The 6,000-nt window shown below is 55.0% G+C and overlaps 1 protein-coding gene across 26 annotated transcripts in view; it reads left to right on the top strand.

The window, feature by feature from the left end:
- The first annotated feature begins 3,684 nt into the window (after positions 1-3,684).
- The window catches only part of EPB41L1 (erythrocyte membrane protein band 4.1 like 1), a 145,737-nt gene continuing 143,421 nt past the window's right edge, over positions 3,685-6,000 (top strand). For all 26 annotated transcript variants that reach the window (XM_078370963.1, XM_035302720.3, XM_078370954.1 and 23 more), the window contains exon 1: positions 3,685-3,815. The gene's annotated coding sequence lies outside the window, so the exon portion shown is untranslated. The remainder of the gene's footprint in view (positions 3,816-6,000) is intronic.

Below are 6,000 nucleotides of genomic sequence, written 5' to 3'. Positions count from 1 at the left end.
ATTCTTGGGTAACTTGGACTGTTAGGGAGTTCTTTATATGAAGCTGAAATTGTCTTCCTGGATATTTGTTCACTGGAGCTGATGGATTTTTTTTTTTTTTTAGGGCATTTCCATCATCAGGGAAAGTTCTATGGAACTGCTATGGTTTCAACGTAAGAGCAGGAGTTTATACTTATGAGGCACTGTATCTTGAGAGTTCCAGCTCAGCTTCCAAGGCTGCTGAGAGCTTTAAGAAACTGATTCTGAGACTGGGTGCGGTAGTTCATGCCTGTAATCCCAGCACTTAGGGAGGCTGCGGCAGGTGGATCACCTGAGGTCAGGAGTTCAAGACCAGCCTGGCCAACATGGTGAAATCTCATCTCTACTAAAAATATAAAAAATTATCACAAAGAGTTTGTTTGGAGTTTTAAATTAAAAATTTTAAAAAAATTAGTTGGGTGTGGTGGTGGGCACCTGTAATCCCAGCTACTCAGGAGGCTGAGGCAGAAGAATTGCTTGAACCCAGGAGACGGAGGTTACAGTGAGCCGAGATCGTGCCATTGCACTCCAGCCTGGGCAACAAGAGTGAAACTCTGTCTCAAGAAAAAAGAAAAAGAGCCCGGCATGGTGGCTCATGCCTGTAATCCTAGCACTTTGGGAGGCCGAGGTGGGTGGATCACCTGAGGTCAGGAGTTCAAGACCAGCCTGGCCATCATGGTGAAACCCCATCTTTAAAAAAAGAAAAAGAAAAAAACTGATTCTGGTTGATTTCCGGAGTGTTCGCTTTCCCTCCCAAACTAATAACAACAGTAGATTTGATCAATGTTTTGTACCTTCCTCAGCTTCATTTAAAACCAACTGATAAAAATGCCCAGCAGAGCAGAGAGGCCTGCAACTGAGCCCTCTATGTGGCACCCTGCTCTCCAGCACCAGGCGGCAGTTGTGCCGTCAGTTAACAAATTAGGCCTATATTCTAGGTGCTCTGCTGGGTACCAGGTAACTACACCGAAGACAGAAGTCATCAATTAAAAAAACAAAAGTTGCTGGGCACGGTGGCATGTGCCTGTAGTCCCAGCTACTCGGGAGGCTGAGGCTGGACGATGACTTGAGTCCAGGAGTTCTGGGTTTAGTGCGCTATGCCAATCAGGTGTTCAAACTAAGTTCAGCATCGATATGATGACCTCCCAGGAGCAGGGGACCACCCAGGTTGCCTAAGAAGGGGTGAACTGGCCCAGGTCGAAAACAGAGCCGGTCTAAACTCATGTGCTGATCAGTAGTGGGATTGCGCCTGTGAATAGCCACTGCACTCCAGCCTGGGCAACATAGCGAGACCCCATCTATAAAAAAATAAAAAAGTCCTGCTGAGTTGGGTGCTCTAGTAGTTCAAATGTCTTTGCCTCCCTTTCAAGGCTGCTGCTTCTGTCTGTTTTGTGCTTGTTAAAAGTGGAAGCTTGGGGCTGGGCTAGGTGACTCACACATGTAATCCCAGCACTTTGGGAGGCCAAGGTGGGCGGATCACTTGAGTCCAGGGGTTCAAGACCAGCCTGGCCAACATGGTGAAACCCCGTCTCTACTAAAAATACAAAAATTAGCTGGACATGGTGGCGCATGCCTGTGATCTCAGCTACTCAGGAGGCTGAGGCAGGAGAATCACTTGAACCTAGGAGGTGGAAGTTGCAGTAAGCCGAGATCATGCCACTGCACTATAGCCTTGACAATAGAGTGAGGGTCTGTCTCAAAAAGAAAAAAAAATGGAAGTTTGGGAGTCAGCTTTCCAAGTTTGGATCCTAGCTCTGCCACTTTGGAAGCTATGTAATGTCTTTGTGTTTTGTTTCCATGTGTATAACATGGGAATAAGAATAACCTCTAGTGTTATTGTGAGAATTAAATGAGTTAATGCAAATAAAACTCTTTGAACAAGAACTAGAATAACACAGTAAGTGATCCAACAAACAAGTTAGTTATTACCAGTTCTTTTTTTTTTTCTTTTGAGATGGAGTTTCACTCTTGTTGCCTAGGCTGGGGGGCAATGGTGCGATCTCAGCTCACTGCAACCTCTGCCTCATGGGTTCAAGCGATTCTCCTGCCTGAGCCTCCCTAGCAGCTGGGATTACAGGCATGTGCCACCACGCTCGGCTACTTTTGTATTTTCAGTAGAGACAGGGTTTCTCCATGTTGGTCAGACTAGTTTCGAACTCCTGACCTCAGGTGATCAGCCTGCCTCAGCCTCCCAAAGTGCTGGGATTAAGTGTGAGCCACCGCGCTCAGCCTGTGGGTTCTTTCCAATTTTTAGTATATGTGCTGCCGAAGCAAGCACATGTTCTTATTGTTAATCATAATCTTTCTTCCTGGACAAGCCATGTTCAGTCCTTCTTTGGGGCCTCAGTTCCTTTAGTTTTGCCCTCCCTTAGTTTGTGTAAGTCCTTGGAGGCCCAAGCCCTGCCTCTCTCCTCCCTGCTTTCTTATGCTCTCAGCTGCTTCACTTTGCATTTGCTCTTAGTATCCTATACCTGAAGTGTGGACCACAGTGAAGAACCAGAATTGTTGGGCTTCACTTTAGCTCTGTGCTGCCTGCAGGGGAGGCCTAGGATAGGCTCCCATCTGCAAAATGGGGGTAATCCCAGCTGCCACTTAAGTGAGACGAGTAGGTGAAAGCTACTTAGTAGGCCTTTGCATATGTCCTGACTTGCCTGTCCACTCTGGCAAGCCAGCGACTTTTGCTTCTTCCGTTTCTGCCTTTAGCATCTAACAAAGGAGGCCCAGGCTCATTATTCCGCGCACTTCTAGAGGGCCTGGCCCTGCCCCGGGAGTCCTAGGGCAGGAATTCCTTTCTTTATCTAAAGATGGGAGACACTTCATCCCTTCCCCATCTTCTAGATGCTATCTTGGGCTCGCTGAACACGGGTTAGTTCCTCCTCTCTCCTAGCCTCAGTGTGACCTCCAAGCAGGACCTAAAGGAGCGCCTATAAGGGCCGTGGTGGTTATAACCCTAATTTAGAAAAGAGCCCTTTACTTTGGGTGTGTTTTGGCTTGTGGAGGGTGGGCGTCGGGAACCCACAGCCAGGGACTCGGCCCTTGGAGAGCCCCCAGAGAGTCCAGAGGTTGCCACCTGCGTGGGGCTGGAACGCGCTGGGCGATCCTCCGTGAGCCCTGGCCGCGGGAACAATGGGAGTGCAGCGTGGGGGCGGGTGGGCGTGGGCCAGGTCTCGTCTGGAGGTAGACGAGGTCGGCGAGCTAGGCGCGGGGCCGCGGGGTTAGCCCGGGGCACCGGGCACAGAGCCGAGAAGTCTAAGCCAGGGAAAACAGAGGTCGGCGCTGGCGGGGACCCGGGAGGAGACGGGGGCCCCGCGTGGGGTCTGCTTCTCTTCTCTGCCGGGCCTCTGAGCCCCGCCGCGGGTCAGGTAGACGCCGGGCCCACGTGGGGAAGCCCCCGGCGGGCCCCAGCGCCGGGAGGGTTCGCTGGGCTCAGCCCGCTTCCTTGTTCCCTCCCCGCGGACCGGCGCGCGGCCCCGGCTCCGGCGGCCCCGGCGCTCCCCTGGCGTTGGCTGCTCGCCTCCGCTGCCTGCTCTTTCGCCCGCCCGCGGCTGCTTGAGGGGCCGGGATCGCCGCCGCCTCCTCCGGGGGAGCCGGCCGGGGAGGGGCGGAGCGGGGAGAGGGGGTGTGGGGTGGGGGGCGGGCGAAGAGGGGGCTGAGCGCCGTGGGAGGGAGAGCAGGAGCGAGCGCGCGAGCGAGCGGGGCATTTCTGCGCAGCTCGAGCGCGCCCAGGAGCCCGCCGGGGCGGCCGCTGGACGCCAGGACCTCGAGACAGCGCCCGGAAGCCGCGCCGCCGCCGCCAGGTTAGCCGCGCCCGCCGTCCCCCTCCGCGTCCCGGGGTCCCCGCCGCGTCGGGTCCCGTGTGTGCGTGTGGGGTGGCTGCCGTGGGCGGCGGGCTAGATCTCCGATCTTCGGGCACTGACAGGCCAGCGGGCCGGCTCCGGGAGCCCCGGGCTTCGTTGGGTTGGTGCGTGTCGGGACTGGCGCGGGTTCTTGTGTGGGGCTCACGTCTCCGGGTGTGTTAGGTGTGAGCGCGCGTGTGCTCGTGGAGCTGTGCGAGCGGCCGCTCGGGGTGCGCGCGTGCGTGTGTGCATCGTGTGTGCGCGTGTGAGGGTGTGAGCCTGTGTGCCTTCGCGCGCCAGAGGTGAGCGGTGCGTGCGCATCTGGGTGAGGGTGCGCGTGTCTGCGTGTCCGTCGGTGAATGTGCCTGTGAGAGGGTGTGTCCGAATGTGCAGCAGCCTGTACACCTCTGGGCGAGAGCGTGTGCCCGTGGCTTCGCTTGTGGCTGGAGCCTGTGGCGGGTGTGTGTGTGTGTGTGTGTCGCTGTGTGCGCGTGTGAGGGCGGGTGTGCGCCCGCGTAGCCCCGCGTAGCCCCAGTGTGCGTGTGCGCGGCTTTGTCTTCGCACTGCCGGGAGGAAGGGGTGGAGGCGGCGATCCAGGCGCTGCCGTCGCTGGGAACTGGGCACCTGGCTCGGGCGGAGGGTGGCGGCGGCGGGGGCGTCCGTTCCCGGTCGGGCGGAGACTCCCTGCTGGCAGGTGGGCGGCCACTCCCCGGGGGCCGTGGGGAACTGGGTTGACAGCGGATCCCGGGTTCTGACCTGCGCTGGAGCGGAGGGCGTGTCCTGCCTGAAGCGTGTGTGTGTGTGTGTGTGTGTGTGTACGCGCGCGCGCGCGCGTGTAGATGTGGGTGTGGGTGCAGGGTTGTGGTAATAGCAACAGCAGTTTCCAGGCTGGTGACCAGCCAGTTCAGGGATTCATTTCCTATTGTGGCCAGGACCTTTCCCCTTTGGGCTCCCCCGGTCCCCCACCAGATCTAGCCTGTGTGCCCAGTCTCACCCGTGCAGCGCTCTGGGTGGGTGGGTAGTTAGGTGGGTAGAAGCTCAGGTGCCCTGAAAGGACTAGGAGGGAGAACCACTCTCTTAAAGGGCCAGCTCCTCACTCCAAGGAATCCCTCCTCAGGAGACCTCTCTACTTTCAAAGAAATGCTCTGGGTATATCGTTACCCCTTTTCACCGAGTACTGGTGCAGTGAGGCATTTCTAGGTCTATAGTGTGTGCGCGTGTCCCCTCTGTGTACTTCTTGTACATTTGGGTGTATGGTGAACAGTGAAAGTGCATCTCTTGATGTATATGTGTGTGTGCTTTTACAAGTTCTGGTATATTTGTTTTTATGTATGTGTAGTTGTTTGTATATTAGTCTGTGCATGTGTTTGTAGAGAAGTGGCATTTTGCTGCCAACTGGAATAGGGTAGAAACATTCTGTCCAGGGCCACTCTATTTTTGAAAAACTGATTGAAAAAGAAGTTTGGGAATTTAGTCTGTGGCTTTGTAGGTTTCAGATACGCGTACTGAAATGTAGGTAGATTGGATTTTGACTGTGATACAAGGGTAGAGAGAAGTAGAGCCTTGCAGGACGAAGGAATCATTCTGCTAGAAGGATATCCAAGTGCAAGAATTCTTCCTTTGGTTCCAGTCCTTCCCCATAATGTCACCTCTCCCTTTGCTGCTTGGCTTGCCGGGATATAGGACACAGGATTAAGAGTGCAAAGGGAGGGAGCTGCGAGTGTAAAAGGAAGGAAGGTGGATGGGTGATAGGATTGGGGGCCAGCAGCAGATTTCTGCAATTCTTAAAAATGTTTTCCTGCCAAAAGCAGCAGAGGCTGGGGAAAGCCGAGCTTGCTGTCTCCTCCTTGAATCCCAGATTCCCAGGATATGGGGAAAGCTGGCCTGGAGTTCATGAGCTCTGGATTCTGGGCCAGGGATCTTTTGTCCTGTTCTGTCACCCAGACTGGAGTGCAGGCACTGGCACGATCTCAGCTTACTGCAGCCTCTGCCTCCTGGGTTCCAGCAATTCTCCCACCTCAACCTCCCCAATAGCTGGGACTACAGGCACATGCCACCACACCCAGCTAATTTTTTTTTTTTTTCAAGACAGTTTTGCTCTTGTTGCCCAGGCTGGAGTGCAATGGCACGATTTTGGCTCACTGCA

This window comes from Callithrix jacchus, chromosome 5 (genome assembly GCF_049354715.1).
Source record: "Callithrix jacchus isolate 240 chromosome 5, calJac240_pri, whole genome shotgun sequence".
In the NCBI taxonomy this organism is placed as follows: Eukaryota; Metazoa; Chordata; class Mammalia; order Primates; family Cebidae; genus Callithrix; species Callithrix jacchus.
Note: the sequence above shows the minus strand (reverse complement) of the source record. Positions and strands in the feature narration are given on the sequence as shown.